The 27516-nt window shown below is 38.2% G+C and overlaps 1 long non-coding RNA gene across 1 annotated transcript; it reads left to right on the top strand.

Annotated features, from left to right (window-relative positions):
• On the top strand, positions 1-25849 carry LOC148132263 (uncharacterized). Its single transcript, XR_015747325.1, has 3 exons — positions 1-352; positions 4290-4346; positions 25721-25849. It is a non-coding gene; the product is annotated as an uncharacterized LOC148132263 (long non-coding RNA).
• Positions 25850-27516: the final 1667 nt, after the last annotated feature.

The raw sequence follows: 27516 nt of genomic DNA, 5'->3' as shown, positions 1-27516 counted from the left end.
GTTGTTTTTGACAGCACGGTCAATCTCCTTTTTCTTATTACCTGGGGGTTTTTATGAGCTTCACAGCTCCCAGATTCAATTCTATTTAATGACAGAGGGAGAAATCAGTGGCTGCTTGGCTTTAAAAGCACTCCAGTAGTAATTCCGTGGGAGCCATCACCGAACAGAAAAGCAGCTGAGCTGCTCTGTCTGCTGCCATCTCTTTATCTTCTTGCTGGGATCACATTTTTGCTTCCTTGCCTTAAATCTTGTCTATCTCTCCTGGCCTTCCTGCAGCCAGAAACCGAAACATGGAGAGTCGAGATTGAGTAGAAGGAAGAAGCTTTACAAAAACATTTATTTGCATGTACCGGTAAGTGGAAGCAAACTGGGCTGTTCTTGGTTTTGTAAGGACTAATGTGCCAAATAAACAGCATTCCTCAAAACACTTTTAGCCTGGATATTGGGAACCTCTATTTGGTGAATTCAGTCTAGCCTTAGGATCGTGATGGTGAACCTAGGGGCACACATGCCAGGGGTGGCACACAGAGCCCTCTCTGTGGGCACTTGAGCTGTCGCCCCAGCTGAGCTCTGCCACGCATGCGTGCGTGCCTCCCACCAGCCAGCTGGTATTTCGGTCTCCACTGCGCATGCTTGTGCATGCATAGGGGGGTGGGGCACATGTGCAAAGACACATATGCATGCGTGGGAGATGCACGTGCATGCACAGGCAGAGACCCAAAGACCAGCTGGCCGGCATGGGGATGCGCACGCATTGCATATTGGGGATGCGTACGCTTGCGCTTTGGGCACTCGGTGCCAAAAAGATTAGCCCTCACTGTCTTAGGAGCTTATTCCCTTTCCGTGCTTCTTTCCTGTCTTCTGAATTGCCCTTCTGCACCTAGAAATGAAGGATTTGTGAGAAACTCAGCACCTGGTCTTCCACCAGGCATGATCAAACATAAGAAACAGAACACTCTGAAATACTTGCGGCATTCTAAATTTGTTTTTGAGTGGTGAGGTGGCCTACAGATGGAGCTCTTGCCTCACAACCAGGAGGCTGTGAGTTCGATCCTAGGTAGAGGGAGATATTTCTCTCTCAGGGCACACTGAGAATATATTTGCTGAATATAACCCTGCATTGGTGATAAGAAGGGCATCCGGCCAGTAAACACTCAGCTCCATTCAGTTGCCCAGATTCCACCCTGCAAGGGATTATGGGGTCATTAAAAGAGGGTGATGATGATTCTAGGTTTGTCTTTGGTCCAGCATCTGAAATCCTCATTCACTGACAGTTTCATATTTTCATATATTTTATATATTAAGATATTTTCATGTCTTCGTATTTTATTGCTATACAAATTTTCCTTCGTTATAATTTTCCTTTCTGAAGAGAAGCCAGTTTTGCCTTTGAGATGTGTAATGTCAGTGTCATTGTTTTTATATTTTTCTTAAAGATGATAATTTATAACCATAAAATCTAATACAGTGGTACTTTGATACTCATCGTTAATCGGTTCTAGGAGGCTCAATGAGTATCAAAAATTATGAGTACCAAACAAATTTTTCCCATAAGGAATCATGTAGTGAGTCACAAGATAGCTAACGCCAATAAGTTCTAGCTTGTGCATTGAGTACCAAAGAAATGATGAGTACCGGGACAAAATTTTCATGTCAAAATGAGCTGAGTACCAAATTTGATGAGTTTCAAAGCAGTTGAACATAAAGGTATCACTACAAAGTAAAAAAAAATAGAATAAAATGAAAAAATAGAAGATGAAGAAAAGAAAAAGATGTAAAAAGCAAAAAGGAAACAAATAATAAAAATACAGTAAAAAAAACGAAGCAAAAATATTTTAACATTGGACATATTGAAAGATATTTTTGTATAATGGGTCCAGAAGTTATTTTTAAGTGTTTTTGCCTCTGTATATCATCTGTATTTAAAAGATACTATGAAAGAGGAACAAATATTACCAGACATGATTTAGACTGATTTGAAAGTAGTTTTTAAAAAAACAGACTTAAAAGAATGGTATGGAAACATATGTTTTAGTGGACATATAAAAGAAACTGGCTGATGTTTTAATAATTAAAAAGGATATACAAATAACAATCTAAGAGAGTGACCCAGATAATTTCCTTATATTGAATTTACAAAAGAGGCTTGTTAAAGCTTTGAAGAACTTCGTGAGACAGGCATTTTTACAATAAGAATCTCTATGGCATTTCAGTAACTGACAGTTTACCTAGTGTCATGCCCTTGGCAGAGTTGGACTCTGAGGGAGAGGAGGAACAGCGAACAGGGAGCGGAGGTGTGGCTCCGGAGGTTGTGGAGGAGGCTGGGGAAGGGCAGAGGCCGGCTGGGCAGTCAAAGAAAGAACCAGGCCCATCCCCTCTGCATCCTAGGACATGCAGGGAGGAATGGAGAAGGCAACAGCTTGGTTTACAAGAGAGGAAGCAGCCATGATCCTCCTCATTGGTTGCAGCTGGGGAGACTAGTATATAAGTGAGACTATTACAACACAGCATTGCCAGAAGCAAAGTGTGTGTTATTTAGGGCTGAAGTTATCTTGGGTGGCATCCTTCCAACAGACTGTGCCTTGTTATCTCCTTGAATTTGGTAATTACTTATCCTGGTCCGTTGTGGAAATTTTATCATTGTTTGGTTTTTTATTTCACCTCTATCTGCTCATTAAGTTCGGACTGTATTGCTTTCTTTTGAAGACTATTTTTTAGTACGTTTTATCTCCAACTGAGAATTATTGAACAGTGGGAGCCAAGTTGGAGGCATTAAAGGACACTTATTTATGTTTTGGATTTTGTTACGTTTGTGTTACACTCTGGGTCATCACACCTAGGATGGCATTCTGGCCATGCTTGTTGGGGCTATGCCCAAAAACCTGTTTGAATAATGGGGAGAGTCAGAATTCCTGTTTAATCCTCCTCAGCTCACAAACTGCACAATATCTTCTGTCATGGCTGTTAGCCCGCAGAAATGCTGTTAGCCTGCAAGGGATGTGAAAAGGTTCTTTATAGCTCTTTGATTGAAATGCTTTTCCCACCAACCTTGTAATCAGATGAAAACTGTGTCTTCAAATTGCATTTACAAAATTCTTTCCCAACTCTATCACCATATGCAAGGAGTTATAAATTAAGCTCCAGGTCCCTCACGGAGTATGTAAAGGAGAGTTGGGTGCTGTAAATATTAAATATTATGAAAAGCATATCGTTTGCGTCCAAAATGGTTCAGTGCTCATACTCTACCAGTTCTCCCTCATTTTTATTTTAACCCATATTGAGCCAGCATCCTGAAAAGCTTGCAAGCTACTTAGCATGATCTCTTCAATCTTAATATATAGATATGTGTTTATTCACTATGTCTTCCCTTTCTTCCAAGAGCTCTTTCTTTAAAATCACAGCTATGCAAGACAGGTTGGCCTGAGAAATTGTGATGCATCCAGACTCACCTAATAAGCTTTCTTGCCTAATTTGGACCTGATTGTGGGTTTAAAACTGAGTCTTCTTGTTCCTGATACAACATCTTAACCCCTACACTACACTGGCTCTTTTTGTAGTGTTATCTCTATCTAGACAATAGACAAGATAGATAGTGTTGGTTTGATAAAATCCAACAGGAGGCAATGTGCTGCCCCAGCATACCCAGCCTTTGATGCTAGAAGATTCTAGGTTCCCTCTATTTTTAGATTGTCTTAATTTATACTAGACAACTTTCTGACAGTGAGAACAATCAACCAATGGAACAGCTCGGAAGTTGTGGGAGCGCCAGACTTGAGAATTTCAAGAAGAGATTGGACTGCCATTTGTCAGAAATGGTGTAGGGTCTCCCGCTTGGGCGGGGGTGGTGGACTAGATGACCTACAAGGTCCCTTGCAACTCTGATTATCTGTTAATCTGTTAACAAGCAGTGACCCATTGGGTCATCGTTTCAGAGATATTTCCTATCCTAAACACAGGAGCTGGACTGACCACTACAAGAGCTTTAATTCTTTTAGTTAGCATACAGATAGATCAGGTTTGGGTTTCCAATCTAAATGAGATTTCTTAATTAAAACTTGTCTTCTTGTGTTTAAAAGATAAGCACCTCTCTTTGAAATCCCTCTGTTAATTGAGCTATTTGTTTTATTGTTAATTTTCTGCACCTATATTCTGCCGTACAAAATTACTGTCACATTGTTTTTCCCTCCTGCATCCCCACGTTAGGAAGGGCATAGGCATCTCCTGTGTTTTGGGTTTTTATTGGAGCAGGTGATTTTCCACCCTGTTTCCTTCTCCTATCTTGCACTCAGGCAATGATCGTGAACTCCTGAACAAGTTTGCTGGATGGTGACAGTCCCACAATTGATGTAAGCGTGCAGTGGGCAGGCTGGGCGACTTGTACATTGGGAATGCAGAAGGAAGACCTTGTGATGTGTCACAGCTCGAGGTGTGCTTAGGAAATGATCATAGAAATCTCACACAATGTCTTGTTCCTCTATGTATAAGGAGAGCTGGGCAGCCAGTAATATTTCTTAAAACAGCACCAGTGTACTGAAAGGAATTGCTCCGCAGAGTCAACGAAGTTCCATTACTGTCCCTTGCACATCTCTGGAATGAATTCCAAATAAAAACAATTTAGGGTGGAATATCACTTTCATGATGACAGTGATCAGTCACACTTTAATTGAACACATCATGTGGGTTTAACAAGAAGAGCCTAAGACATCTCTGGAATGTGCTAATGGGATGAAAATGTCTGTCCTTCTCATCATTTGCTAAAGCAATACTTTTACCCCAAGCATGCAGCGGTCTAGTCAATGTTGGAGGAAAAGGATTTGTTTATCCTTTTGTTTACCCCTTTCCATATGTTCAAATATGTGCAAGTGCTTCCCAGCTTTTGCTAGCAAATTATCCTCTGTCTGAATCACTATTGTCCTACTGAGCTGTATGTTGCTTTACTTTGTGTAGAACAGTGGACTATCAAAGCACATTCAGCCTTAGTTGTCTTCCTGTCAGGGCTCCAACAAATCCACCCCCATTCAAATCATAAGTCTCTAGCCACATCTCTCAGAGTAAAAAAAAAGAGATTTATTAGAAGTGAATATAGCCTGAAACTTGGAATCTATTAGGATCTATTAGGAAGGCTCCCCCACCCCCTGGATGTATATTCTCCAATGGGACACATCCATAGCCAAGTAATATCTCCAGTAATATTCTTGTGTGCCGACAGCTTTGGGCTGCCAAGGCAATTACCTGAGGCATTTGAGGAATGCACTGCTTTCCCCCACTCCTTTTCTGTTGGCAACCAAAGGAGTATTTTTTAGTTGACACTTCCTTTTTGTTCTAGTATGGATATTTGAAGTCAATGGGAAGTATGGAAGGGAAGAGCGGAAGGGAAATGTTAATGGCATACTTCAGAACAGCAGTAATAGACACAATCACATAAAATGGGGAACCCATAAGATAATTGAATTCAAAACTGCTCAGTTGGCAATAGCTCTTCTGAATTAAAACTGAGGCGTCAGAATTGATAATATTAGAGGCCACTTAGCTCACTGGCTTTCTTCATTGTCTGAACCTGATGAATTCCCAGGTGGGAAATTTTACATTAATTTCAAACTGTGTGAGAGTGGGCTGATAACAGAAACTCCTGAAAACACATGTTGCATTTGCCTGGACTGTAGCTGAGGGTAAACTACTATTCGGTAAATCTCTGCTTTGGAGTCTATGAAGAGGCACTTGCTTAATCCTACCCTATTTTTTTTCTACAGTTTTCTTTCTTTCTTTCTTAACAAAAATCCAAAGACAAGAGGCAAAACTAGTGAGTAGCTCTGGGAAGTTTATCCTTCTATCAATTCAGTGTCATCCTTGAGTTCCGTCTTTCTCTATATTCTTTTTCACTATTAGCACTTTTGTTAGCCTGCTGTGAAACTGATTCAGTGATGGATTTTGATTACTCCAGAACAAAGGCGAAAAAACATGGAAGCTCTTATGCTGTCATTACCCCCATGAAGATAAAAGTCACAGGCTGTAATGTAGACGAGTTAGAAATCACATAAGAGTTTCTAAGGGTGACTGACAGGTAGTTCTAATATAATGGAAAAACTTCTCCGGCTTGAGTTTGTGGCTGACTGAATTTTCATCACAAAACAAAATAAAAATAGAACAGAACTGATTTGTTTCCTTTTAATAAACATGTTTGGAAATGGTGCCTTTTTGTTTCTGGGTCTTTTTACTTGTTCAAGGGGATCATTTAGGGCAGGATTTCTCAAACTTGGCAACTTTAAGAATGGTGGATTTCAACTTCCAGCCTGTCTGTGGAATTCTGGGAGTTGAAGTCCCCACTACTTAATATTGCCAGATTTGAGAAACACTGGTGTGGGGCTCATATCTCTCTCAATTCCTGAAACGGAGTCATTTCCACTACCTTAGGAACTACAGTTCTGTGCAGGATGGATGCATTAGAGCAGGGCTCCCCAACCTCCAGGCCGTGGTCATCTACCAGACCGCATCCTGTTCAGAACTGGGCTGCACAAGCAGCTCCACTCACACAAGTGGCGTCCCAAATGCTTCTCTCTTGCACAAGTGGAGCTGCGTGGCCCAGTTCCCTTCTCTCCCACATAGCTGGGCTGCCAAGCCACCTGCTCCCGATGCTCTACTCTCTGCGGTGAGAGCAGAGGCTGAGTAGGACGAGTGTGCCCTTCTCAGCTTTGTTAATTCACCAAGGCTGCCTGCGCAGGACTCCTAATCTGCTTTTGGAGCGTCAGGAGCCTCAGTGAGTCTAAAGAAGCACAACACTGCGCCAACGAAGTCTTCTCCATGCCAGAAGCTTTTGCAAATGGATGAAAGGCTTTGAGGGAGCAATCTCACACTGCTTCACGCCTTTGGTCCCTTTGCAAAAGCTTTTGACATGGAGAAACTGATGGAGCACAAAACCGTGCCCCAAACTCTTCTATCTCCTGCTTGGGTGGGGGTTGGACTAGATGACCTACAAGGTCCCTTCCAACTCTGTTAATCTGTTAATGTTCCATGAGTGGAGCCATATGTTTGCACGGCCTATTCCCACTCCCCCCCCTCGTCGCCACAGCCAGGCTGCCAAGCTGCAAAAGTTGGAAACCACTGCATTAGAGAGGAGTGGCTGAAGGGCTATTTGAAAATTGCCTTTAATAGATAGGACAGAAATTCCAACAGCTAGTTGTTTAAATGAACTGCCGCATTAATGTATATTCCTGACATGAACAACGTAATCGCAGGCAGTGATTGCTTAAGGGGAGATTTTCTCAAGTTAAAAGTCAGCTACTCTTTTGGTGCTCACACACAGCCATTGACCATTGGCAGCCAAACAATTATTTAGTGATCAAGAATTCACTACAACTGAAATCCTGGGGGTTTTTCTTGACCATGATTCTTGCCTCTGCATTTCAAGGAATGCCTATGGCTTTGAATTAACTTTGTCATTGTTGGAAGAAATATCCTCCAGTTCCAATTGGGGGAAAAGTCATTGGAAACATGGAGGCTGTTTGGAAAGATGGTTTAATGGTAGACAGGATCACATGCCTTGGAGCTTCTGAACAAAAAAAAAAGGGCCGAGATGCTGAGAGACCCTTGGTTTTATGCCCTTCGTTGTGGTTTGAATTTGAGCTTGTATTCTGATTGGTTGTCGGACTCCCATGGGGCCATGCAGGGGCAACTCTGTAGGCTGTCCTGAGTCCCAGGCTTGGTTGAGCCTTGCTGGATGATGTAATCTTTCCAGGTGCCATGTGGTGAGATGGGTAGAAGGCTCTTTTGTTATGTAGAATAGACTGGCTCAGGCTTTAATGGCCCATTAACAAAGGTAGGGGAGGCTGAGTTTCTGCTTCTCTGAGTTTCTACTTCTCTTTTAGGGGAAATATTCTGCCTTTTTAAATATATCCTAAAATATTTCATTTTTCTAGGAGAGGGGTGGGTGCTAACTTCCTACATCATTATGGAGAATATTTCCTTTCCTCCCAACAAAATCCTGAAACTCTGGAAAGCAGCTTGCAAAACCACACCTGAAGATATGGCTGCAAAGACAGGTTACCCATTGTTGGAACAGTTTACAACAGCTTGCAAATCCAATGGATTAGAATCTGGCAGAGGTTTTTATATGTTAGGATTACTAGATTCATTTTGTTGCAAATCTCAGGGGGGAAAGAATGACGGAGAATTTTGGAATCTTATCAGTGGCTATTTGATGTAAGATCTCACAAAACTAAATTTTACCATTGCTGCATTAGAGAAAAGAAATCTCAGGAATCTCTGGAAGAAGAAATCTTGAAAAGCCTACATGATATGTAAGGTGGGCTTTTTTTTTTTTTTTTTTTTTTGAGGAAGTAGGACATTTTTCTTTATTGGAGGTGTGAAAATAGAAGATGGATGATTGGCCATCTCTTGGGGTTTGTAGTAATGGATTCCTGCACTGGGAATAGTATTAGACCAGACCAGAGGTGGTATTCAGCAGGTTCTGACCAGTTCTAGAGAACCGGTAGGGGAAATTTTGAGTGGTTCAGAGAACCGGCAAATACCAGCTCTGATTGGAGATTTTACGGTATCCTTCCCCTGCCACAGCCACCAAGCCACGGCCACAGAACCGGTAGTAAAAATACTTGAATCCCATCACTGGACCAGACTATTATCAAGATCTATTTTCATTCTATAATTCTATAAGAAATGAACTAATGAGGTTGTGTGATGCACTTGGAGAAAGTCTTTAGTTAATTAAGCCTCCGTGATCCTAAGTGGAACTGCACCCTCATTCCATGCTATTTATCTTCTCTCCAATTTAGAATCTCAGCTAAGAGAGTATTACTGAGGAAGAAAACACTGCTGTGGCAAAGTTTGAACACTTCCCATGTTATAAGTTTTTCCTTTGCCGCCTCTGTGAAGTAAACACACAAGCACACACATGCACACCCTGCCATCTAATTGTGGACATTCCTGCTATACATTTATTTATTTTATTTATTTGATTTGCCAATTGTTTACAAGATAATAAGTATAAGTGTATACATGGTTGTGAATACATGAAATGGGTACATATAAGAAAAATAAAAGAATAAGAGAAACAATAGGACAGGGACGGTAGGCACGTTGGTGCGCTTATGCACGCCCCCTACAGACCTCTTAGGAAAGGGGTGAGGTCAATAGTAGACAGTCTAAGGTTAAAGTTTTTGGGGTTTGGGGAAGAGACTACAGAGTCGGGTAGAGTATTCCAGACATTGACCACTCTGTTGCTGAAGTCGTATTTCCTGCAATCAAGTTTGGTGCGGTTTACTTTGAGTTTGTATCTATTGTGTGCTCTTGTGTTGTTATGGTTGAAGCTGAAGTATTCATTGACAGGTAGGACATTGCAATGTATGATTTTATATACCATGCTTAAGTCAGACCGAAGACGGCGTAATTCAAGGTTTTCTAGTTCTAGAATTTCAAGTCTGGTGGCATAAGGTATTCTACAACGAGTAGAAGAGTGGAGAACTTTTCTTGTGAAATATTTCTGGACTTTCTCAATTGTGTTAATATCAGATACGTAATGAGGGTTCCAGACTGATGAACTGTATTCGAGTATTGGTCTAGCAAATGTTTTGTATGCTCTGGTTAGTAGTGTGATATTACCAGAGAAAAAGCTACGTAGGATTAGGTTAACAACTCTTAATGCCTTTTTTGGCTATGTAGTTGCAGTGGGCTCTAGCACTTAGATCATTAGAGGTGAGTATTCCAAGGTCCTTTACAGAGCTTGGGTCATCAACAAGATCTTGACTATTCAGCTTGTATTTTATTTTCTGATTTTTTTTGCCAATATGTAAGACAGAGCATTTATTTGTTGAGATTTGAAGTTGCCATTTGTTTGACCATTCAGATACATAGTCAAGATCTTTTTGTAGGGTAGCAGTATTGTCTGTGGTATTGAACAGCTTTACATCATCAGCGAAGAGAACGCAATTGCTCTTAATATGATCACAGAGGTCGTTTATGTAGAGTATGAAGAGAGTTGGTCCTAGAACACTGCCCTGGGGGACACCACTATTGACAGGTACTGGATTTGATAGGATCCCTAATCTTAAAAATTGGGAGACAGACGTAGGTTAGCTCTGTGTATCTCCTGTCCTGCTTGTATGCTGTTGTGAGTTGTCAATCACACCAAGCTTTACATAAAGTATTATAATGGCAATAAATAAGGGAGGGATTCAGTGGTGGTATTCAAGTGGTTAGGTCCGGTTCTGCCGAGCCGGTAACGCCGATGAGCAGCGGAGACCAAACCAATTCTCTCCGCCGCTCTGCTGTTGGGACCAACCACCTGCCCGGGCTTCCATACTCACCTTTATTCCCTGCTTTTGAAGCGCAGCTGTTTTGCACGGCACAGCGGAGTGCTGCGCGGCAGCTGTTGAAGCGACAGGGAAAGTGCAGGTTTGCAGGAGGTGAGTTGGAACACCTCTACGTTTGAGCAAACGCCTCTGCGCCTGCGTAAAGTGCGTGTTTAGTTGGGCACCCACCAAGCCACGCCCACTGAACCGGAGGTAAAAATCTTTGAATCCCACCACTGGAGGAACTCGAAGATGGCCAATTGCATTATAACCGCAAATGTATTTGATCTGTTCCGTGCCTGGAAGGGTTGCTCTTTTCAGACAAGAAGCCTGAAAAAGCCCTTCTCAGTAAGAGAAGTAGATATTTTGCTGATGTCCTGTTTCCATCTCTCAGAACTGACCTCTTAACGTATTTTGCTTAATTAAAGTGTATTCTCATATTATTCAATCAGCATAGGTAGAAATCTCAATTCATTTTAAGCCGCTCTAAATTCACATCGCCACCTCCTCAGGCTGCCTCTTTCTTTGACAAAGGAAAAGACAGTGGGGCCCTTGGGATCTGGCAGAAGATCTGTGAAGCCCTTGGAGAATTAGTCATTCATCCCCCATAAATATTGGATGTACATATTACACATATTGGATGTATTTCACTCATAGTTTCACTGCACTCTCATTTTAAGCTTTGGAACCAATTTGCTGGTAAGAAAAAGACCATCTGCGCTAGCATCAAATCCCAGGACAGTGATGGCATGCACTTGCCAGTTAATTCTCCTGACATCATTCTTTCCTCAACATACTACATTTATTCAGGTAGACTATTATTTGGGAGGGGGGAGGGAGAAGTAGCAGTGCTAGGCTTTTACCTTTACAGTTGGAAGATTCAATCGATACAACCGATTTGGCAGCTCCTTTCCTCCCTTGCCTTCCCTTTGTTTTATTGATAAATTGGGTGGGCAATTGTCTGATTCACATTTAACTTTCACATAAAGAACTGATGTGCGGGCTGGAAATATTTGTTTTTCGCCCCATTTTCTATCATTGATAGGAGTTATTGGCTTGAACTGGTTTTTGCTGGATGTTCCATGGTACATAAAATTGTGTATTGATGGTGTAAATGGATATATTACAACTCTCTATGTTCATTTTGTATCTGACCTACACAACAGCCACTAACGTGGCTTGAGAAATAACCCATCCGCTGCTACCAAATGTTATCACCGCCAGGAAGGATCTGCTACCGAAGCCTAGTTTTTCACAGTTATTCCCACTCTTAAAGGCAGGCTGCTAAGCACCTCCAGGCCTCATGGATATTGATGGATCCCTCACTGGTGCCACACCGCTAGTTGCCAAATAGATGATTGGCATTTTCTTTTGTGCCCTGCAATTATTGTTAAGATGAAGTCAGTTCTTGGAGGTAGCTAGAAAAGAAGCACCAGCCATGATTCCCTTTATTGTAAGGTTATAGTAACACAAATTTTCAAGTCTGAAAATCTGTCACCTGTCACCATTACAGCCGAAGAAACTAGGGACAGTCCCTTCTGAGATATTTGCCATGTGCCCATTCCTTCTGCAGGCTCAGCTGTTTCTTACCTAACTGTTGTGTAGTTAGTGGCTCTTCCTCCTCTTGTCCCCTCAAGGACATTCTTAAAGGTAGTCCTCAACTTATGACCCTAAAGGAACCTGCCCATTACAATTATAAGTAGCAATGGTCATAAAACAACCCCATTTTTGGACTTTTTTGCAATGATTCTTAAGCGATCACCTTAGTTATTAACTTACCACTATGGTTGCTAAATGCCATGGTCATTAAGAGAACCAGTTGTTTGCTATGGGCCAATTTTGCCAAAAACTAGAAATAAATGTCAGCTTTTGACAAGAACATCATAAAACACAGTCATGTGACCACAGGACACTGCAAATGGCCACAAATAAGGGCTGGTTGCTAAGCTCTTGAAATGCAGTTCAGGGGAGGGCCTGGCTGTCAGAACTTTGGGACCAGTTTGTAAGTGTCCCGAGGAAGTCTGTCATAACTTTGAATGCCCACTAAACAACCAGTTGAAAGTCAAAGACTATACTTCTGCTGGCTGCCAGCAGTTTGGTAGTTCGATTCTCCCTGGCTAAAGGTTGACTCAACCTTCCATCCTTCCGAGGTGGATAAAATGAGGACCCAAATTGTTGGGGGCAATAAGCTGATTTTGTAAACCACTTAGAAAGGGCTGTAAAGCACTGTGAAGTGGTATATAAATCTAAGTGCTATTGCTATACAAGCAGTGGTGGGATTCAAATTTTTTTACTACCGGTTCTGTAGGTAATTGGTAAGCATGGTGTGGCTTGGTGAGTGTGGCAGGGGAAGGATACTGTAAAATCCCCATTCCCTCCCCACTCCTGGGGGAAGGATACTGCAAAATCTCCATTCCCACCCCATCCCATTAACCTGCTTTCCAGCTCCGTTCTCCTGAGCAGGCAACAAAAGAAGGCCCAGCCAATCAGCTGGGATTCGGGAGGCAGAGAATAGATGGGGGTGGGGCCAGTCAGAGGTGGTATTTGCTGGTTCTCCAAACTACTCAAAATTTCTGTTACCGGTTCTCCAGAACTGGTCAGAACCTGATGAATACCACCTTTGTATACAGGTGCCCAGTGTGACTCTTTTTCCTTTAAAGTTCTGCCAGCCTGTTCCGTATCTTTACTGTGGACATTTTAATTTAGATCTTTTATTTCAGATACTTTTGTTGTTGATTGTTATTCTAAACTACCATGAGCCTGGAACATTCACTGTATATTCAAAGATATACAAATGGAAAATCTATCAGTGTGTCATCCATTCCTTGCAATGCTATGGAACTAACAGATGAGCTCAGTCTTTGCTTTCTATTTTAATTTCCTTTTTATTTTAATCAGATCCTGCAGTTGTGGTTGTCAAAAACAATGTCAAGGCGAACCAATTTTTTTCTTTTACCTGGTGCAGTTTCATCAGGAGGATCTGGGCTCTGTCTGCCTTTAGCAAAATCATTAGAACCACCCACCTTCTGAACAGGAGAAGCAGCAGCAGAAAAACTAATGGCTGCCTTTGTAAATAGAGAACGGCTGTAATGACATATTATTGCGCAAATTGACTTATGTAAGTTGTTCTGTGAGCCTTGTGAAATGGAGAGCAGGATAAAAATACTGAAAATAATAATAATAAAACAATCAGGCTGCCCTTAATACCCAGGTGGATCTGAACAAAGCTAAAGAAGGGTGAGAACATGCAGAGGAATGCTTCCACACAATTTGTTCCTCCAGGTTTTAATTTAATCTAGTGGAAGAGAATTAAACTGCTTCCAAAACTTTCCAAAAGAGGCTTTCTGAGATTATAGCAATTAGCACTGAAACTTATTTACTGCTTCACAGTGCTTTTTGTAGCCCTCTCTAAGTGGTTTTACAGAGTCAGCCTATTGCCCCCAACAATCTGGGTCCTCATTTTACCCACCTCGGAAGGAGGGAAGGCTGAATCAACCTTGAGACTGTTTGAACTGCCAAATTGCAGGCAGCCGGCAGTCAACAGAAGTAGCCTGCAGTACTGCACTCTAACCACTGCACCACCGTGGCTCTTTATTATTCTATTATACTGACATTTATTTAATCATGGTGTTGAGGGGTACTGTGTGAATGTCTTGACTTTTATTCAACATACTGATATATTTATATCTATAGCATCTACTGGTGGGAAAGTATCAGTTGGTATGTAAGGAGACATTACAGGTGGTCCTTGACATACAACTGTAATGGCCATTATAGTTGTATATTATGATGGTCGTAAAATAGGTCAGGTGCCTGATTTTTACAACTTTTTTGCAGCAGTCACTAAGTGAACATGGCATTAATAAAACAAACATGAGCATTATTAAATGGTCATTTAGCTTAGCGAACCCATTGTTCACTGTGGCATAGTTTTGTTGAAAACCAGAACTGGTTTTTGGCAGAACAGTTATAAAAGGCATTCCAAAATGTGACTGTGGGATGCTGCAAATGGCTGTAAAAGTGACTGTGTTGTTGAACACCCAGTGTGGTCCCGTGATTGTGGGAGGGGGCAACTTATCAGAATTTTGGAACAGGGCATAACTCCTTTTTTCCAAGTAAATCATAAGTCAATGACTTTAAACAGTCATATATTGAGAATAACATGTAATCCTTTGTGAGCTATTTTCCCTGTGGTGAGTTACCATGCTACCATTACAAGAAAAACTATAGACAATACTTGTTACTTGGGAATTGTTTGAGCTTTTATAGAACACAGGAATTCCCTCAATGGTATGACAAGCATATTTGAAGGAAAGGAACAAGTTGCTATTAAAAGAGTGACCTTCTTGATCTCTTCATCACCATAGGGAGCTTATATTGTTCATTTCTGGTTACTTTTATAAACAGCCCATTCTTCTCCTATTTAGCTCCCTCATTCCTCATTCCTTTCCCTCGTAATGTGATCAGTAAATCAGTACTGGAAGATTAAGAATTAATACCTCCTTATTTTAACTGCCGAAATACTGGCAGCCCTCAAAACTGTTTTATAACTTTTATTTCCTTCTGTGTAGGAATTTTAGAGATATCTCTAACTCAAAGTAAGTTAAATGAATATTACTCCCAGACCCAATGTGTAATACAACAACATGTTTTTAAAGAGAGAAAATCAATCTCTCAGACCAGTGGTGGGATTCAGCTGGTTCTCCTCAGTTTGGGCAAACCAGTTGTTAAATTACACACACATACTCACACACACACACACACACACACACACAGCTATCAAAGTGGACCCTGGGTGCTGCGCTCCGCTGCAATGGAGAAACGGGCAACGGAGCAGCCAGTGTGAGGCAAGGAGAAGGCCGCTTTCCCTCTTTCTTCTCCCTACTCCTCCTCCCCTTATGCTGGCCGCTCCATTGCCTATTTCTCCATTGCAGCGCAGTGCCCAGGATCTACTTTGATAGTGTGGCGGGGTGTAATTTAACAATTGGTTTGCCCAGAGTCAAGTTGGGCCACACCTCCCACGACAGCCAACTTGACCCTGGATGAATCGGTTGTTAAATTATTTGAATCCCACCACTGGTTAAGACTAACATTGAAGGATTAGCACTTCCTTACCTGAGCCTCAGCATCAACACCATGTGGCTACTGGACAGTTACAGATTGTGTTTCTGCATTTTCAAATCATTATTTGTTTACAGCTTGCTGCTTTGGCATGTTTAAAAGGAAGTGAGACCTACATTTTAATGGGATTTTTTTTAAGTTTTAAAAACAATGTTATTTACAAATTTAAAAATGTACAATTTCAAAAATACAGAAACAATAATAACACATAATTTTTTACATTTGTTGTCGAATTTGGTAAGTCCTAAAAATCATTATTGGCTAGTACTAGTCACATCTTCACTCATTTTCACATCCTAAGCGCTAAATAATTCACAATATACTCCATTTATTTTCACGTTGGGTTATAACTACTCTTCTATTATGAATACATTCATGTTTTTTAACTAATAAACACAGAAAATATTATAAATGGCTAATAATAATAGTAGTAGTAACAGAGAAAAGAAGGTTTAAAACCTTTAATTGTTTTTATGTACTTAATATACTGTATTATAAACCGCTGGATGTAATTTGTATCTTAGGTTCATTTACATGTTTCCCCTTTTATTGTCTACCCACTTATACCATTTATCCCATATCCGGTAATAATCTGTATCCTTCTTCCCATTAATTTTAAGCGTAAACCTCTCCAATTGGGCACACTCATATGTTTTCTGAATAACAACCTGTATCGGTGGTACATTTGGGTTTTTCCAATATTGTGCTAGTGAGATACATGCCGTAGTTAATAAATGGATGGTCAGATATTTTACTTTAGCGGAGTAGTCCCCTTTGATCATTCCCAACAAAAATAATTCCGGTTTCCACTCCAGCCCACGCTCTATAATTTCTTCTTTCCACGTTTTTATTTTTACCTAATATTTATTTATCTCAGGACAAGTCCACCATGAATGAAAGTATGTACCAAATTTCCCTTTACATTTCCAACAGCAAGGATTGGCTGCCGGAAATATTTTGGCCAATCTAGAGGGCGCCAGATGCCATCTGTACATCATTTTGTATAGATTCTCTTTGTGTGATACTGATTTGGTTAATATCAGGTTTTTCTGCCAGATTTCTTCCCAGGCATCCAGATCAATACTATAACCAAAGTTTTTTCCCAAGCTAACATGGGGCCTTTCACAATTTTCTCAGCCATTTCATATTCTAATAAATAATTAAATAATTTGGAAATTGAACTTTTCTCAGGGTTTAAAAGTATTTTATCCAAATATATATCTTTTACCTCAATTCCATATTCCTTTACGTCTTTATTGTATCTCAATTTTATTTGAAAATATAACCAATTATCAATAGCTATCTCTTGTGATTCTAGTTCCTGTTTCATTTTAATTCTTCCCTCGCTGTCTAATATTTGGTAATATTTAAGTTTTTTACTGATGTCCATCGTGTTTAAATGAAACATTGCCTCCATCGTTGAAAACCACCTCGGGATTTTAGTATAATGATTCTTTCTTATCTCAGTTCAAACTTTAATTAAAGACTTTCAGAATACATGTCTAGTAAAATATAAATTGTTTTTACTATTCGGGTTCCATAGAAATGCATGCCAGCCTAGTTGTAAATCATGTCCCTCCAATTATAAAATCCTGTTATTCCTTAAATCAATCCAATATTTTATCCACACTAATGCCGCTGCTCTACAGTATGTCTCTCAGACAAGTAATCTGAATCCACGCCTGCTTTTATTATCTTGTAAATAAGTTTTTTTTATCCTTGTTTTCTTCTTTGCCCAGATAAATTTCATCACAATTTTATCTAAATCTTTAAAGAATTTTTTGTCCAGTAATATCGGAATTGTTTGAAATAAATATAAATAAATATAATTGAAATAAATATAATATTTATAATATAATATTCATTTTGATTGTTGCTATTCTATCTAATAATGAAATTTGCATCTTATTCCAATTTTCCAAGTCCATTTCAATCTGTTTCAGTAATTTGGAATAATTATCCTCTCGCAGATTTAATGTTCTAGCTCTTAACCAGATTCCTAAATATTTAATTTTATTTTCAATTTGTAATCCCGTCTTTTCTTCCATTTTTTTTTGTTTACTATTTGTTATGTTTTTAACTAGCATTTTGTTTTTTTCCTTATTGATTTTTAATTCTGCTAATTTACCAGATTTATCTATTTCATTTAGTAGAGCTGGTCCTGAGCCTATTGGATCTTCTATGACAAAGACCATATCATCTGCGAAGGCTTGTAATTTATATTCTTGATTTTTAATTTTAATTCCTTTAATTTTCTTATTTAATCTAATTCTGTCCAGCAAAGTTTCCAAAATAGTTAGAAAAAGTAGAGGTGAAAGCGGACATCCCTGTCTGAGCCCCTTCCTTATCTCCAATGATTTGGTAATTTCTCCGTTTAATAATACATTGGCCTTTTGTGTGGCATAGATTGCATTCAACATTTTTACAAAATTATCTCCAAAATCCATCAAATTAATCTGCTTTTTCATAAAGTCCCACTTTAAGTTATCAAAGGCCTTTTGTGCATCCAGGAAGACCAAAGCCACTTGGCTTCCTGGATGTTTTTCATAATATTCCAATATATCTATTATTGTTCTTGTGTTATATCTGATCGGACAGTTACAGATTGTGTTTCTGCATTTTCAAATCATTATTTGTTTACAGCTTGCTGCTTTGGCATGTTTAAAAGGAAGTGAGACCTACATTTTTAATGGGATTTATTGCCACATAACATTACCTAAATGGTTGCTGAAATGGATCGTCATTCGACAAATTTACACAGTAATAAAAGTAATACGTCATTAAGGTGCCTTAAGATACTTGGAGGGTTTTGCTGCAACAAACTCTCCACCCCAACCAGAGGGGCCTGCTGAGCTGTTCTCAACGCCAGTGGGATTTATCCCTCAATAAGTGTGTTTATGACTCCAGCCTTTAGAAGGGTTTTAATTGAGTTTCCGGTCAATTAGTTTGGGATCCAACCCTACTGATTCCAAATTAAGTTTTTTTTATCAAGAGTGCTTTGGCGTGCAGTTGATTATTAATATTTGGGTGATGTAGTGATTTTTACTTGTATTAATTAGGGTCCAACTGATGATAATGTCCTCTTAGCAAAATTTTGTATTGTACATACACCCACATATGTACAGGGCTGATAGGAACAAAAGTTGATGGGTCAAAATCTGAAACATCACAGAGCTTTTACAGGAAAACACCGGACATTGAAGTCAGTGGTGGGATTCAGCCAGCTCGCACCAGTTCGGGAGAACTGGTTGTTAACTTTCTGAGCAGTTTGGTGAACTGGTTATTGGAAGAAATCATTAGGGCAGAGAAACGTTTGTTAAATTATTTGAATCCCACCACTGGTTGAAGTGTTATCAGTTGGAAGAGGGAAAAAAGATCTACATTTTTTAAATACATTTGCAAGAATGTGTTGAACATTATATTCAGTCCTCCCTCAGTAGAATCATAAAAGAACATAGGTTAATCTGGGACATTATGACTTATCTAGGGCAGCCAGTGTTGCCCAAACGTTGGGTTTTCTGCAGAGAAATCTTCTCTACCTTTTGCAGTTCAGTGATCTGTGGCCCTGTCTCACATCTGGGATGATCTCCAGAAAGTCTGGAAGTGTCATGTGGCAAGGTAAATATTTCTTAATGAGACAGCTTTGTGGATTGAGTAGCTATATTTGTCTCAGTAGGGTATGATGAATCACCTTGTTTTTCTTCTCCAATGGAGCTGGGAGTCTTTCAATCAGCTCAGGGACAGCTGTCTAGAATTACCCAGGACTACAGTTCTCTGGGTAAATACAGAATGTGTTGATCTCCAGGAGTTTAAAAGTCCTGTGGTGTCAGAAGAAAACTCTGGGAGTTGGAAACACCCTTTTGTAAAATACGGCTCCCTCTGAATATAGGCTTCAAGGACGAATGCTCTCCAACATGATCCCACAGATCATTCTTTCCTCTCCATCTACCTGCTCTTTCCCCTCTTTCCATTAGTTGTGTCAAATTTGATAAAGCGTGTTCTGCTCTGAAGTGCCACACTCAGATAATGACAGCTTATCTTCTTGTCAGCAGGAGAACTCCCAAGAGATGGATTTGGAGGTATTTTAGTTTTTCTTCTCTCTTCCTCTCTTCCCCCTTCAATGCATCTGTTTGTGTGTGTGTGTGTGTGTGTGTGTGTGTGTGTGTGAATGGATCGATAGAGTTCATTTTGTTTTCTCTTTTCATTAGCTTCTGACAGACTCTGGCTTATTCAACATGAGATAAGTGTATGGAGAGAGAGTTCTCTGATTATTACCTGATCTTTGAAAGAAGTCTCTTCCCTCCTCTCCCCCATGTGTGTGTGTATGTGTGGATTATGTGTTTCGCAGAAGACATAGGGCCACTGGTTTAGCATTTCAGATTGTGCAAAAGTAATATGCTGCCTAGAGGTGTCTTATAGACACCTCCTTCCCTCTGTCTTTCTCTGAAGTAATATGCTGATATTATAGATTTTCATTTATTTATTTATTTGTTTGTTTGTTTGTTTATTTATTTATTTATTGGTAGACACATGCATACAGCATACATACCGGTATCATGGTATGTATGATATATATTTGTCAGTATGGTCGTGTAATTGGCAACTCCAAATTTCAACTAATAAATGCTCTATCCTACACATTGGCAATAAAAATCAGAACACCAAATACAGGTTGGGTGGAAATGATCTTGTAGACAACCTTCACTCTGTCAAGGACCTAGGAGTACTCATCTCAGACAATCTAAGCCCCAGAGCTCACTGTAACAGCATTTATTTTGGGTTTGGACAATCTGGAACTGCGCTGCCTGCGGTCCGATCTAAGCATAGACCACAAAATTGTCTGCTATAACATTTTGCCCATCAATGACTTCTTCAGCTTCAATCACAATAATACACAGGCAAACAACTGATACAAACTCAAGGTAAACCGCTCCAAACTCGATTGCAGAAAATACGATTTCAGCAACAGAGTGGTCAATGCCTGGAACACTCTACCCAACTCCATTGATACAGCCTCAACCCCTCACAGCTTCAACCTCAAACTGTCTACCGTGACCTCACCTCATTCCTAAGAGGTCCTTAAAGGGGGCATGCATAAGCGCACCAGCGTGCCTACTGTCCCATTTATCTGTATTTACTTCCTTTGTTCATGTTTATGTTCATACCTATACTTGTTATCTTCTACGTGTTTGACAAATAAATAAATAAATCATCTTTATTCACTCTGAATATTACTAAGTCTCACAATTCTGTGGCACAAAACCCTTCTTAAGAACTAAAGAATAGTGGAATGCAGAGCTTACTCTTTTGGATGAAATTTCTACTACTAGTCAGGAAAACAAAGAAGCAATGGCTAAATGCCACTGATGTTGTCTAGTAAGGAGAATTGATGATGGCAGAGGGAACTAGCAAAATGTTGGTAGTGACTTTGTAAGAGAGGAGATGAAAAATGGAGGGACATTGGCTGGAGGTGATCCAACAGGATGGGAGCAAGAAGCAAGGAGACTGGGAGTCTTTCCAGACTGCTGAGTTAGAGAGGTTTCCACCTACATCAAGTTGGCACAAAAAATATTAAGATAAAATCCCAGAAGAATGAGAGAGATGAGAAGAGAATACCGATTCCTGACTAAAATTCTACTTTAAAAAAGAGGTGAATTATAGATGGCTGATTCCAGATGGTTTAATCTTCACATGGCAAGAACAGAGACACAGAATTGACTCAATTGAGAAAGCTGAATCGTTTTATACTGAATACTTTGGAGGGAGAGAGGAGGAGACAGAAAAAGAAATGTCACTAATCGAATTCCAAGAGGATTGCCAAATAGCGACTGAAAAGAAGAAGGTGCAGTAGGTGGAAAGGTGGAAGTTAAGGAACAACGTGAACCAAGATCTACAAGAGCTGCCAAACCTACTTATAAAGTATAACCATGGAAGAGAAAAATATTACAATATAAATGGACTTAATTCAGCTGTTAAAAGAAGGAAAACTTTTCATAAATTAGAGAAAATAAAATTTGATACAATCTGCCTACAAGAAGTACATATTAAAAAGCAACATGAACAACTGTTGATACAGCCAAAGTTAGGGAAAATATTTACTTCTTTGACACAATCTTCACATGGCAAGAACAGAGACACAGAATTGACTCAACTGAGAAAGCTGAATCATTTTAAACTGAATACTTTGGAGGGAGTATACATTTTATACATTAAATATACTATCCCAGCAAAATTGAACTATACGGATGACGATGGAAGATTATTAATGGTGGAAATAATGGACAATAATATGAAAACACTCCTGATCGCAATCTATGCCCCGAATGACAATCAAGAAGAATTTTATAGAAAACTACATATGAAAATAATTGAACTGAACTATGCTAATATCGTTATGACGGGAGACTTTAATGGAATTGTAGACAATAAATTGGACTATACAACACAGAAAACAACAAAGCAAAACAGAAAGACTCTCCCTAAATCCTTTTTTAAAATGACAAATGAAATAAATTTAAAAGATGCATGGAGAGAAAGAAATGCCAAGACTAAACAATACACCTTCTATTCAAACAGACATTTATCATGGTCCAGAATAGATATGATATGGATGTCAACAGAATTGTTAGCCAATATGCAAGAAATAAATATTGAAACAAATATTTGGGCAGATCATAATCCAATGACAATTAAATGGAAAGGACAAAGAAGAAGATCTAGATGGATGTTAAATAATACTATATTAAAAGAAAAAAACCTCATACAGAGGATGGAGAAAGAACTGGCTTTTTTCTTTAAAGAAAATAAAAAAGAAGACACATCAACGCAGAATGTATGGGTTGCAATGAAGGCATATGCCAGAGGTTTGATGATAGTCTATACAGGGAAAAGAAATACCACAAAAAGACTAGCCTCTAAGACATTAGAGGATGTATATAAAGAACTTGAAAAAGAGTTACAGAAAATGCCACAGAAAAAGGACATTAAGTTAAAAATGGATATAATTAAACATAAAATGAGATTAATGGAAAAAGAAGAATTAGCACAGAAAATCAGAGGCGTGAAACAGAATTATTTTTAAGATGCAAATAAACCAGGTAGATCGTTAGCATATAAACTGAGAAAGGAGAAAGAATCAAGGAAAATATTGCAATTAATAGATGATCAAGACCAAGTTTGCTATGGAAGTAAAGAGAAAAAGGAAATTATACAAGACTACTACGGGAAACTATACACACAAGAGAATATTGACGATGAAAGAGTTAAACAGTACTTACAGAATGCTAACCTACCCCAGATAACTGAAGAGATTGAAATAATGTTAGAAAGCAATATAACAATGATGGAGTTAACTGAAGCACTTAAGAAGCAAAACAATGGAAAGGCACCAGGTCCAGATGGACTTCTGGTGGAATTTTATAAAACACTACAAGAATCGTTGAATCTTCCATTGCGAGAAGTTATGAATGAAGTTATGTTAAAGAAGAAGATACCTAAATCATGGTCAGAAGCTTATATTACACCTATCCCAAAAGAGGAGGCCAACCCATCACAAATCAAGATTTACAGACCTATTTCCCTACTAAACGCAGATTATAAAATTTTTGCTTCAATATTGGCAGAAAGACTTAAAAAATACCTAAATAATTTTATTCACCCTGATCAAAATGGATTTCTGCCAAAGAGACAAATTAAAGACAATATGAGAGTAATTTTGGACACTTTGGAATACTATGAGGCACACCCTGAAAAACAAATGGCTTTGATATTCTTAGATGCACAGAAGGCATTTGACAATGTGGATTGGCGATTCATGTTATTACAGCTGGAACAGATGGGTTTTAGTAAAAAATTCATCCAAGCAATAGAAGCTATATATCATAAGCAAACAGCAAAGGTAATGATAGAGGGAGAATTAATGGACTCTATTGATATAAGAAAATGAACAAGACAAGAGTGCCCACTGTCACCTTTGTTGTTTGTGTTAACCTTGGAAGTGCTAAACAGAAATATTAGAGAAGAAAAGGACATAAAAGGGATAAAAATTAAAAAAGAAGAATTTAAATTGCAAGCATTCACAGATGATCTGGTTTTCATCTTAGAAGACCCACTAGAAACAGCATTAAAACTGATAGAAAAGAAAGAGGTATATGGGGTTTGAAAATAAATAAAGACAAAACAAAGATTTTGACAAAGAATATGTTACCAAGACAAAAGGAAGAACTGGCGGATTTATTAAAAATCCAGGTCACGAATAAGATCAAGTACTTGGGGATACATTTGACAGCAAGATGTAGTACACTAAAAGAGAATAACTATATTAAACTTAAGCAGCAGATAGCGCTAGATTTGGTGAAATGGGAAAATTTACAACTGTCATTAATAGGGAGAATATCAACAATCAAGATGAATATATTACCCAGAATTTTATATTTGTTCCAAACAATTCCAGTTAGGCTTGGAAAAGATTATTTTGAAGATTTAAATAAAATTGTGTTGAAATATATATGGCAAGGTAAGAAAGTGAGAATAAAATTAAAACTTTTGCAAGATGCTAGAATAAGAGGAGGATTTGGTTTGCCTAATTGGGAGTTGTACTACCAAGCTACAAATTTGATGTGGGTTAAGGAATGGATAACATTAAGAAATGCTAGATTGTTGACATTAGAAGGACATGATCTGTTGTTGGGGTGGCATGCTTTTTTATGGTATAAAGGAACTAAAACACAGGGGTATTTTAGAAGACATTATATATGGGAGTCTCTGTGGTTAAACTGGGAGAAAACTAAAAGGCAATGCTATTTGAAAATTCCAGTCTGGCTATAGACTATTGAAGCATTTTCCTATCCTATAATATATAAAAAGGAACCAAACAGTTAGATATGGTGAAATACTGAATGAAAAGGGTGAACTTAAATCTATGCAAAAATTAGAGGAACAAGGTATAAAGATGAATTGGTTTTCATATGCGCAAATACATTCAAGGTATGATAAAGATTCTAAAACAGAAGGTCTCTATGATAAATTGACTGATTTAGATAAGATTTTGACAGGTACTGATGAAAAGGTGATTAAAAAATTGTATGGATATTTATTAGAAATTAAACTAGAAGAAGAACAAGTTAAAGAAACAATGATTGCTTGGGGGAAGAATTTCGGATATAGGATTGATCTAGAGAAATGGCAAAAATTGTGGTCTCAAAATTATAAAATGACATTGTCAATAGCATATAAAGAAAATTTGTATAAGATGTTTTACAGGTGGCATTTCCCCCAAACAAGAATAGCAAGAATGTTCAAGAACAAATCTGAAAAATGTTGGAAATGTCATCAGGTACCTGGCTCATATTACCATAAGTGGTGGACTTGTGTGGATGCTAAAAAATACTGGACTAAAATCCACACATGGTTGGAAAAAATGACAAAAAAGCATATAGACTTGAAACCAGAGATATTTTTATTGGGAATTTTACCTGAAATATATAGTAAAGACTTGAAATACCTGATTGTAAATGTATTAACAGCGGCTAGGATTGTATTTGCTAAAAACTGGAAAAATGAGAAAATACCATCACAGGAAGAAATCATTAAGAAAATATTGGAATGTGCTGAAATGAGTAGATTGACATTTGAAATTAGAGAACAAGATAATAAACAATGTTATAAAATTTGGGATCTATTCTATCAATGGTTAGACAATAAAATATAGTAATGAAATATGTAGACTTTTAGAAAATACTAAATATATAAAGATGTATTCTTTTCTTATTATATCTACAAAATGATTCTAGGATAGATTTGGGATGATAATATGAACTGTCATAAAACAAATTAAGTAAAATATGATTATTTCATAAAGCATGAATGAATAAAAGTATAGTCAAATGATTGATTAATAATGATATTAATGTATTTAATATTTGATTGAAAATATGAGATTATATACAATGTAATTGTAATTGAAGACTACGAAATAGAAGCACAAAACAATTTGTAAACCAACCGGCACACTGTATGTATATATATGGAAGATGGCTTGATGTTTTTATGTTTTGTTTGTTTATGTTTGCTTTAAAAACCAATAATTTAAAAAAAAACACTTTCACATTTCATGGTTAAAGAAATTAAAAAGTTTGGCATCTGACTGAATCAGAAGGAATTGAGGTTCAGATTGGATATCCAGATTACTAACTATTTCATAAGCTTTTTGAAAATGAATTCTGGCTGAATGTGGACAAATTTCAAAGTGAAAGAAATGTTTCATTAAAAAATCATGTTTATTAAATATTTACATACAGTAAAAGACAACTCTAATGAAAAAGACAGAAAAGGAGGAAAAAACCAAAAAGGTACAAGAAAAAATAAAGCTAAAGGTAAGAAATATTAATTTTCAACCTTCTCTTTAACAGATATTGAGCAACCCATCACCCCCCATCCTTCTTATATCTTCCAAAAACCTACATTATATTAAATTCTCATCTTTTTCAATCATTAAATCCATAAATTACCATTTCATTTTCTTCTTCTTCTAGATGATTTCCATAAAAAGTCTCCAGTCTTTTTAAAAAGTATTTATTGTTTTCTCTCTGACCAAACAGGTCACTTTTGTCATTTCTGCTAATTCTGACAATCCATTTTACAATCCATTGCTCCACTGTGGGAATTTCAATACTCTTCCATCTTTGGGCATTTAATAATCTCGCTGCCATTGTTAAATACAAAGCTATTCATGAGTCTTTTCTAATTTAGTATCCATAAATCCTAATAAAAAAAATTCTGGTTTCTTTGCAACATTAATCCTTAAAATTCTTTCTATCGTTGTATGCAATTGTATCCAAAACCTCTTGGCTTTTTCATGTCCACTGTGCATGATAAACTTTCCTTTTATGTTTTTCACATTTCCAACATTGACTTCAGGCACCTTTATACATATTTGATAGGATCCCTGGTGCCACATACCAACAATGCATCATTTTATTAAAAAAAAATTCTCTCCAGCTATAACACAATGTAAAATTTATCCAATTTATCTAAATTCTTTCCCCTCGACCCATCTATATATCACAGCCAAAATTGGCAGCCCATTTTAACATACAATCCTTAACTTGTTCCCTTTCTTTTTTGATATCTTAACAAAAGTGTATACATTTTTGCAATCACATATTCAGCATTTGTACATAATTCATTTTCAAATTCCATTTATACGGTGTTTTTTTTTCAATTCCAGTTATTCGCTTGCCTATATTAAATCTTTTTTTTTTAATTGTGCACAAAAAACCCCCATTGAAAATGATGTCCCTCTGCAGTTAATGGTTCTCTTGACATCATCTTAAATTTGCCATCCTTAAAAGAAAGGAATGGTACCTTTTAATGTCTTTGCATTTGTAGAGGATAACCCAGAGGTGGTATTCAGCAGGTTCTGACCAGTTCTGGAGAATCGGTAGTGGAAATTTTGAGTAGTTTGGAGAACCGGCAAATACCACCTCTGACTGGAGATTTTACAGAATTCTTCCCCTGCCATGCCCACCAAGCCACGCCCACAGAATCGGTAATAAAAAAATTGGAATCCCACCACTGGGATAACCATAGGTGCATGGTTATCAATTTTCATCCTGGCTGATGACAATAGATTTTTGTTAGTTTTCGAAATGATTAGAAATGACTAATACTTTCATTGTCCAGCTATATACTTTTTACAGGCTGAGATGTGGTCAGACGCTAAAGAGTGTCCCTCCCCACTCCTAGAGTTTCTATATCAAGTGGGTCTGAATCAGCTTGCTCAATTAACACGGATCAGTTTTGTTTGGCAGCACCAGGCAGCATTGTATGGCCCCTTTGTCATGAAATATGAATGTCACAAATAGCAGCCATCTCAGTGGTGAGAACAACACCCAAGGTGGCTATTTCCCTTGCAGGATATTTGAGGCAAACTGACGAGAGACCACCACTGTGGAGCTATTATGTCCTTGCAATTAGGAGGGGCAATGCATTTATTAATTATCTTCCCACTACTAGTTTAATTATCATCCTTGCCATCACAGATGCTCCCCTCTGCTCGGGGCTGAGAGCTGGATTTGTTCATGACTTGCACTGT

This window comes from Notechis scutatus, chromosome 2, assembly GCF_049901735.1.
Source record: "Notechis scutatus isolate UNSWTSFEM ecotype Mainland chromosome 2, rNotScu1.2, whole genome shotgun sequence".
Taxonomy (NCBI): domain Eukaryota; kingdom Metazoa; phylum Chordata; class Lepidosauria; order Squamata; family Elapidae; genus Notechis; species Notechis scutatus.
Note: the sequence above shows the minus strand (reverse complement) of the source record. Positions and strands in the feature narration are given on the sequence as shown.